Here is a 10,273-nt window from a genome sequence, read left to right as displayed (position 1 = left end):
TAAATGGGAATTTTGATCAGCATTGACTGGTAAGGCCAAAGAGCCTGTTTCTGTATTCTACTGCTGTGTGGCTGTATGAATGGTGTGTGGGAGTGTGAGCAGGCACAGGGAGTGTGACCATCTGTCCGCCTCACTGACACAGTGAACCACCTGGTCCCTAATCGTTGTTGCTCAGTGGCGTGGAGAGAGAAGGGACAAGGAACTGCCCATCCCCACCTATCTATCCTGCCAATGCTTGTCCATGTCAGGAGAGAGAACATGTATCCGCACACCCAGCATGTACACACATCTGTAGACACACACATAGACACAGGGAGTGACATTCTCCACACACAGATACACACACACACACACAGACAGATGCACTCACACTCACATTTACACATACACACTCACATACTCACATACACACACACACAGATGCACTCACACTCACATTTACACTCATACACACTCACATACACACACACACTCACACATTTACACTCATACTCACATACACACACACACTCACACTCACATACTCACTCACACACACACAGACACACTCACACATTTACACTCATACACACTCACACACTCACATACACTCATACACACACACTCACAGACACACACATTTACACACACTCACACACACACAGACAGATGCACTCACACTCACACATTTACACTCATACACACTCACATACATACACACACAGACACACTCACACTCACACATTTACAGTACTCACACACTCACATACACTCATACACACACACACTCACAGACACACACACTCACACACACAGACAGATGCACTCACACTCACACATTTACACTCATACACACTCACATACTCACATACACACACACACACTCACATACTCACTCACACACACACAGACACACTCACACATTTACACTACTCACACACTCACAGACACACTCACACATTTACACTCATTCACACACACACACAGATGCACTCACACTCACACATTTACACTCATACACACTCACATACACACACACAGACACACTCACACTCACATACTCACTCACACACAGACACACTCACACATTTACACTACTCACACACTCACATACACTCATACACACACACACTCACAGACACACTCACATATTTACACTCATACACACTCACACACACACAGACAGATGCACTCACACTCACACATTTACACTCATACACACTCACATACTCACATACACACACAGACACACTCACACTCACATACTCACTCACACACACACAGACACACTCACACTCACATACTCACTCACACACACACACAGACACACTCACATACACTCATACATACACACACACACTCACAGACACACTCACACTCACACATTTACACTACTCACACACTCACATACACTCATACATACACACACACTCACAGACACACTCACACATTTACACTCATACACACACACTCACATACACACACACAGACACACTCACACTCACACATTTACACTCAGACACACTCATACACACACACACTCACAGACACACTCACACATTTACACTCATACACACTCACATACACACACACAGACACACTCACACTCACATACTCACTCACACACACAGACACACTCACACATTTACACTACTCACACACTCACATACACTCATACACACACTCACAGACACACTCATTTACACTCATACACACTCACACACACACACAGACAGATGCACTCACACTCACACATTTACATTCATACACACTCACATACACACACACAGACACACTCACACTCACATACTCACTCACACACACACACACACAGACACACTCACACATTTACACTACTCACACACTCACATACACTCATACACACACACTCACAGACACACTGACACACACACACAGTTTCCTCGCGTGTATCAGTATTGAGGGTATTGCGGGGATTGGGAAGTTCAGATGCTTGTTTATGAGGGAGAGAGAGAGAGGCTGCTCTCCGTGTTGCTCCGAATCTGGCGCCGCGTGGAACCCAGCCAGGCCTGAGTAAATATTTAAGGAAGGGTTGTGCGTTGCTGGACGTGCCGCGGCCAGGGATCGGGGCAGAGTGGAGCACGGCCGACGCGCCGGCATGTGAGGGCGGTTCGGGGCGCTCGCCGACACTCTCTGGTGGGTGAAAACCGCAGGGGAGGGAGGCAGACCTCCATGGGAAGAGGCGGGGACCACTGACCGGACCCCCTGCACCCCGAGAGGAATGCGGGGCATACTGTCAGGGCGCGGGGTCACTGGCGGAACCCCGGTCTGAGAGGTGGTGGGCTGGGGAGAGTCTGTGTGGGGGGGAGCTGAGGGGAGAGAAAGGGGAAAGAGGGAGTAGGGCGAGCGTGGGGAGGGGAAAGAGTGGCGGGGAATGAAGTGGAGAGAGGGGAAGGGCGGGAAAGCGAGAGGGAGAACTGGCGGGCAACAGGGTAAAGGAGGGGAAGATGAGGGGAGGGATGAGGAAAAAGGGAAAGGAGGTTAAAGGAGGAGCAATTGAGGAAAGGGAGTGGGAGAGGGGAAGGGGAGAGATGAAGTTGAGGGAGTGGGAGAGAGGGAAGCGAGGGGAGAGAAGGGAGAAATTAATTTGAGGGGAGAGGTGGAGCGAGCGAGAAGTTAAGTTGAGGAGAGGGGGGCCGAGGGGCAGAGAGGGAGAAACTTGAACGAGGAGAGAGGACGCGAGAGAGGAGAGAAGGGAGAGAAGATGAGGAGGGAGGAGGGAGAAGGGGAGAGTTTAAGTTGAGGAGAGAGGGGAGAGAAGTTGAGAGAGGGGGAGCGAGAGTAGAGATGAAGTTGGGGCGTGGGAGGAGGGAGAGGGGGAGAGGTTAAGTTGAGGAAAGAGGGGGAGAGAAGGGAGAGTTGAGAGAGGGGAGCGAGAGTAGAGATGAAGTTGGGGCGAGGGAGGAGGGAGAGGGGGAGAGGTTAAGTTGAGGAAAGAGGGGGAGAGAAGGGAGAGTTGAGAGAGGGGAGCGAGAGTAGAGATGAAGTTGGGGCGAGGGAGGAGGGAGAGGGGGAGAGGTTAAGTTGAGGAAAGAGGGGGAGAGAAGGGAGAGTTGAGAGAGGGGAGCGAGAGTAGAGATGAAGTTGGGGCGAGGGAGGAGAGTGGTTACTCGCGGACAGACTGTGCTGTGCGTCGTCCTCCAGACAAATCTTTAGCCGAACAGCTGAAGATATTGCGCGGATTTGTAACGCAAAGGTCACATGGAAATACTTTCCAGCTGTTTTGGGGACTGTGGCGTTGGTAGAAGGTGCGGATGGAGTGAAGCCCCGGCCCCACCATCAGAGCAACAGGCCTCCGGGCAGCTGGAGACCCGGTGAGACTGGCAAATGTGGACAGGCTGGGCAAGTTGTGAAGGTTTATTAACTGATTGTTTTGGTGTATTTTCGTTGCTTCCTGCCAAATGTACGCGGTTGCCTCGAGATACCCAGAGTTCGGGATGGGGAGAGGGTTGGTGGGGGCGGAACATACGAGATGGGCCGAAAGGCCTGTTTCTGCTCTTACGTTCTATGCTTTAATGGAAACTATCAGCCGGTCCTGCAGCGACTGTGTTTGTGTGTGGGGGAATGGGCGAGAGAGAGTCGGGGAGAGAAGGAGACGCTGTTAACCCTTTCAAGTGGAAGATCCTTCATCAGGATTCTGGTGAAGGACGTTTTCACTGACAGGTTAACTCTCCCCACAGATGCCGCCTGACCTGCTGACTGTTTCCAGCGTTTCTTGTTTTTCAAAGTCAACTTTGAGTTCATTGTTATGTCCCAGGTACAGTGAAAAACTTCCGGCAGCGTCACCGGTTCGTCATTCAGATAAGCTGCATTCACAAAAAAACACCAATTAAACATCTCTGTATTTTACCGAAATTTTTATATTTATTCCAAGCTTTACCAATTTTTATTCCTAAATCTTTTTTTGATAATATTGATTCAAAAATTTCCTCATTTGTGTGGCAAAATAAAAATCCTAGGTTAAGCAAAAGGCAATTACAAAAGTCTAAAAAAGATGGTGGTCTAGCTTTACCTAACTTTAGATTTTATTATTGGGCGAATAATATTCGTAACCTAATGTACTGGAAACTAGATTTGGATTCACCTGTGTGCCCACAGTGGGTAAATTTAGAATGTAGTGAGGTTAAGGGATATTCTATATTTTCCGTTCTTGGTTCTTTTCTTCCTATTGATTTAGCCAAATTCAATAAACAGATATCTAACCCTGTTGTTAAACATACACTACGAATTTGGTTTCAATTTCGCAAATTCTTTAATCTGAAAAACTTTGCTCTGGACAGCCCTATTTTATGTAATTTTTTTTTTAAACCTTCATTGACAGATCAAGCTTTTAGTATATGGAAAAGGAAAGGTATAAAATGTTTTCGTGATCTTTTTTTTGAAGGTACTTTGATGTCTTTTGATCAACTATCCAACAAATTTGAATTACCTAAATCTAATTTTTTTAGATACTTACAAATTAGAAATTTCTTACATAAAATTCTTCCATCTTTTCCTAACTCAACTCCATCGGATTTTTCAGATTTGATTTTTACTTTTAATCCTTGTCAGAAGGGATTAGTAGCTTTTATTTATAACATGATTATGAAGATACAGCCAGAAATATCGGATAGAATTAGACAAGAATGGGAAAAAGAACTTCGATGTAATATATCAACAGATAAATGGGAAAAATTTTTACAAATGGTTAACTCCTCTATTTGTGCTAAACATGCTTTAATACAATTTAAAATTGTACATAGAGCTTATATGTCTAAAGATAAACTTGCCCGATTTTATTCGCATATTAATCCTCAATGTGACAGATGTCACTTAGAAGTGGCTTCATTGACTCACATGTTTTGGACATGTCCCACTTCACATAACTATTGGAAGGACATTTTTGATGTCATTTCCTCAGTATGGAATATCGATTTACAACCCCATTTTATTACTGCAATTTTCGGTATACCAAATGAAGATGGCAATCAGCTTTCCCCTTCAATCAGACGAATGATTGCCTTTGTAACATTAATTGCCAGAAGGTCTATATTACAAAACTGGAAAGAAGTAAATCCTCCTACTACATTTCAGTGGTTCTCCCAAACTATTTCTTATTTGAGTTTGGAAAAAATCAGAAGCACTATCTTTGATTCTTCAATTAAATTTGAAGAAACCTGGGGACCATTTATTCGACACTTTCATATGAATTAATTTGGCCTATTTCAGATCCTTTTCTCTACTTATACTTGTTCAGGTATGGAGTTCCGGAGTTCTTTTCTTGACACCTTTATATATTTATAAAGTGCTATTATTGCCCATGTTAGTTTTAGTTTAGTATTTTTTTTCAATATATATTTTTTCTCATATATAATTTCAATTTTTTTTTCTTCTTTTTTCGACGATTATTTTTGGTTTTTTTTCATACATATTTATATAGACTTGATTGATTTATGTACCTTTTGTTGATGGATGTTTTAATAGGATATTATTATCCTATTACTAATGTAATCTCAAGTTTATTGAATCTGTAATCTATTCATTATTATGTGCTGTTTTTTTTTATATATGAAATTTAATAAAAAGATTGAAAAAGAAAGAAAGAAACATCTCTGTAAAACTGCGGTCAGACCGCACTTTGAATATTGTGTTCAGATCTGGTCTGAACAGCTCATTATAGGAAGGGTGTGGAAGCTTTAGAGAGGGTGCAGAGGAGATTCACCAGGATGCTGTCCTGATTAGAGAGGGTGCAGAGGAGATTTACCGGGATGCTGTCTGGATTAGAGAGGGTGCAGAGGAGATTCACCAGGATGCTGTCTGGATTAGAGAGGGTGCAGAGTATATTGACCAGGATGCTGCCTGGATTAGAGAGGGTGCAGAGGAGATTGACCAGGATGATGTCTGGATTAGAGAGGGTTCAGAGGAGATTGACCAGGATGCTGCCTGGATTAGAGAGGGTGCAGAGGAGATTTACGGGATGCTGCCTGGATTAGAGAGGGTGCAGAGGAGATTTACCAGGATGCTGTCTGGATTGGAGAGGGTGCAGAGGAGATTCACCGGGATGCTGTCTGGATTGGAGAGGGTGCAGAGGAGATTCACCGGGATGCTGCCTGGATTAGAGAGGGTGCAGAGGAGATTCACCAGTATGCTGTCTGGATTGGAGAGTGTGCAGAGGATATTCACCAGGATGCTGTCTGGATTAGAGAGGGTGCAGAGGAGATTCACCAGGATGCTGCCTGGATTAGAGAGGGTGCAGAGGAGATTCACCGGGATGCTGTCTGGATTGGAGAGGGTGCAGAGGAAATTCACCAGGATGCTGTCTGGATTGGAGAGGGTGCAGAAGAGATTGACCAGGATGCTGTCTGGATTAGAGAGGGTGAAGAGGAGATTGACCAGGATGCTGTCTGGATTAGAAAGGGTGCAGAGGAGATTGACCAGGATGCTGTCTGGATTAGAGAGGGTGCAGAGGAGATTCACCAGGATGCTGCCTGGATTAGAGACTGTGCAGAGGAGATTGACCAGGATGCTGTCTGGATTAGAGAGGGTGCAGAGGAGATTCACCAGGATGCTGTCTGGATTAGAGAGGGTGCAGAGGAGATTGACCAGGATGCTGCCTGGATTAGAGAGGGTGCAGAGGAGATTTACCAGGATGCTGCCTGGATTAGAGAGGGTGCAGAGGAGATTTACCAGGATGCTGCCTGGATTAGAGAGGGTGCAGAGGAGATTCACCAGGATGCTGTCTGGATTAGAGAGGGTCCAGAGGAGATTGACCAGGATGCTGCCTGGATTAGAGAGGGTGCAGAGGAGATTGACCAGGATGATGTCTGGATTAGAGAGGGTTCAGAGGAGATTGACCAGGATGCTGCCTGGATTAGAGAGGGTGCAGAGGAGATTTACGGGATGCTGCCTGGATTAGAGAGGGTGCAGAGGAGATTTACCAGGATGCTGTCTGGATTGGAGAGGGTGCAGAGGAGATTCACCGGGATGCTGTCTGGATTGGAGAGGGTGCAGAGGAGATTCACCGGGATGCTGCCTGGATTAGAGAGGGTGCAGAGGAGATTCACCAGTATGCTGTCTGGATTGGAGAGTGTGCAGAGGATATTCACCAGGATGCTGTCTGGATTAGAGAGGGTGCAGAGGAGATTCACCAGGATGCTGCCTGGATTAGAGAGGGTGCAGAGGAGATTCACCGGGATGCTGTCTGGATTGGAGAGGGTGCAGAGGAAATTCACCAGGATGCTGTCTGGATTGGAGAGGGTGCAGAAGAGATTGACCAGGATGCTGTCTGGATTAGAGAGGGTGAAGAGGAGATTGACCAGGATGCTGTCTGGATTAGAAAGGGTGCAGAGGAGATTGACCAGGATGCTGTCTGGATTAGAGAGGGTGCAGAGGAGATTCACCAGGATGCTGCCTGGATTAGAGACTGTGCAGAGGAGATTGACCAGGATGCTGTCTGGATTAGAGAGGGTGCAGAGGAGATTCACCAGGATGCTGTCTGGATTAGAGAGGGTGCAGAGGAGATTGACCAGGATGCTGCCTGGATTAGAGAGGGTGCAGAGGAGATTTACCAGGATGCTGCCTGGATTAGAGAGGGTGCAGAGGAGATTTACCAGGATGCTGCCTGGATTAGAGAGGGTGCAGAGGAGATTCACCAGGATGCTGTCTGGATTAGAGAGGGTCCAGAGGAGATTGACCAGGATGCTGCCTGGATTAGAGAGGGTGCAGAGGAGATTGACCAGGATGATGTCTGGATTAGAGAGGGTGCAGAGGAGATTGACCAGGATGCTGCCTGGATTAGAGAGGGTGCAGAGGAGATTGACCAGGATGCTGTCTGGATTAGAGAGGGTGCAGAGGAGATTTACGGGATGCTGCCTGGATTAGAGAGTGTGCAGAGGAGATTCACCAGGATGCTGTCTGGATTAGAGAGGGTGCAGAGGAGATTCACCAGGATGCTGTCTGGATTGGAGAGTGTGCAGAGGAGATTGACCAGGATGCTGCCTGGATTAGAGAGGGTGCAGAGGAGATTCACCAGGATGCTGTCTGGATTAGAGAGGGTGCAGAGGAGATTGACCAGGATGCTGTCTGGATTAGAGAGGGTGCAGAGGAGATTCACCAGGATGCTGCCTGGATTAGAGAGGGTGCAGAGGAGATTCACCAGGATGCTGTCTGGATTAGAGAGGGTGCAGAGGAGATTCACCAGGATGCTGCCTGGATTAGAGAGGGTGCAGAGGAGATTTACCAGGATGCTGCCTGGATTAGAGAGGGTGCAGAGGAGATTTACCAGGATGCTGCCTGGATTAGAGAGGGTGCAGAGGAGATTCACCAGGATGCTGTCTGGATTAGAGAGGGTGGAGAGGAGATTCACCAGGATGCTGTCTGGATTGGAGAGGGTGCAGAGGAGATTCACCAGGATGCTGTCTGGATTGGAGAGGGTGCAGAGGAGATTCACCAGGATGCTGTCTGGATTGGAGAGCGTGTCTGATGAGGAGAGGCTGAGTGAGCTGAGGATTTTCTCCTTGGAGTGAAGGAGGATGCGAGCAGACCTCGGGAAGCTTTACACAATGACAGGAGGCAGAGATGCCGTGGACAGCCAAAGCCTTTTTCCCAGGATGGGAATGGCTAATACCAGGGGACATAATTGTAAAGAGGTTGGAGGAAAGTAAAGGGGGGATGTCAGAGGTAAGTTTTGTTTACACGGAGAGTCTTTCTACCGGAGGTGGTGGTAGATGCCAATGTATTAGGGACATTTAAGAGACTGTTGGATGAGCACATGGATGATGGGAAAATGGAGGGTTATGTGGGAGGGAAGGGTTAGATTGTTCTTAGAGTACTTTAAAAGGATGGTACAGCATTGTGGGGCAGAAAGGCCTCTGCTCTGCTGTACAGTTCTATATTTTATAAATTATGCACAATTTGTATGAGAAAGAGTACAGTTAGAGCAAAAAATATCCATTTTAGTGCAATGATGATCCTGGGATTGAAAGGGTTAATTTATGAGGAGTGTTTGGCGGCTCTGGAGTTTAGAGGAGTGGGAGGAGGGTCTCATTGAAACTTATCAAATATTGAAAGATGGGGATGGAGAGGAAGTTTCCTGCAGTGGGGAAGTCTAGGATCAGAGGGCACAGCCTCAGAAAAGAAGGATGAACAGAGGTGAAGGATCTATGGAAGTTGTTGCTACAGATGACTGTGGAGGCCAAGTTATTCAAAGCAATCGTTAGCAAAGTTCTTGATTAAGACCACAATAAGATACAAGAATTAGGCCATTTGGCCCATCAAGTCGGCTCCATCATTTCATCATGGCTGATCCATTTTCCCTCTCAGCCTCAGTCTCCTGCCTCTCCTTGTATTCCCTCATGCTCTGACTAATCAAGAATCTATCAAGCTCTGCCTTAAATGTACTCAATGACCTGATCTCCTTAGCCACCTGTGGCAACGAATTCCACAGATTCACCACCCTCTGGTTAAAGAAATTCCTCCTCATCATTCTAAAAGGATGCCCCTCTATTCTGAGGCTGTGTCCTCTGGTCTTAGTCTCACCCACCATGGGAAACATCTTCTCCACATCCACTCTATCAAGGCTCTTCAACATTCAAAAGGTTTCAATGAAGTCACCTCTCATTCTTCTGAATTCCAATGAATACAGGTTCAAACTGTCCTCATATGACAAGACATTCCATCCTGGAATCATTTTTGTGAACTCCTTTGAACCCTCTCCAGTTTCAGCACATCCTTTCTAAGATAAGGGGCCCAAAACTGCTCACAATACTCCCAGTGAGACCTCACCAGTGCTTTATAAAGTCTCTACATTACATCCTTGCTTTTATATTCTAGTCCTCTAAATGAATGCTAACATCATATTTGGCTTCCTCACTGCAGACTGAGCCTGCAAATCAACCTTTAAGGAATCCTGCACAAGGACTCCCAAGTCCCCTTTGAACCTCAGATTTTTAAACTTTCTCCCCATTTAGAAAATAGTCTATGCTTTCATTTCTTCTACCAAAGTGCATGACCATACACCTCCCTACTCTCTATTCCATCTGCTACTTTTTTGCCCATTCTCCTAGTCTGCCTAAGTCCTTCTGTAGCTTCTCTACTTCCTCAAAATCTACATATTGTCTGAAAACTTGGCCACAAAGCCATCGGTTCCGTCATCCAAGTCATTGACACGTAATGTAAGAAGAATCGGTCCCAGCACAGAGACCTGGAACAACAGGGAACAACACTAGTTACTGGCAGCCATGCGGAAGAGGCTCCCTTTATTCCCAGTCTTCCTTCC

The 10,273-nt window shown here is 46.3% G+C and overlaps 1 protein-coding gene across 3 annotated transcripts in view; it reads left to right on the top strand.

Annotated features, from left to right (window-relative positions):
• The first annotated feature begins 1,997 nt into the window (after window positions 1-1,997).
• Window positions 1,998-10,273, top strand: part of klf15 (Kruppel like factor 15) — a 28,202-nt gene continuing 19,926 nt past the window's right edge. For 2 of the 3 annotated variants that reach the window (XM_059943879.1, XM_059943884.1), the window contains exon 1: window positions 1,998-2,154. The gene's annotated coding sequence lies outside the window, so the exon portion shown is untranslated. Of the gene's footprint in view, window positions 2,155-2,938; window positions 3,333-10,273 lie in introns of those variants that run through there. The other variant, XM_059943881.1, reaches the window with a different exon arrangement.

This window comes from Hypanus sabinus, chromosome 19 (assembly GCF_030144855.1).
Source record: "Hypanus sabinus isolate sHypSab1 chromosome 19, sHypSab1.hap1, whole genome shotgun sequence".
NCBI classification, from domain to species: domain Eukaryota; kingdom Metazoa; phylum Chordata; class Chondrichthyes; order Myliobatiformes; family Dasyatidae; genus Hypanus; species Hypanus sabinus.
This window is presented reverse-complemented; position numbering and strand designations above follow the sequence as displayed.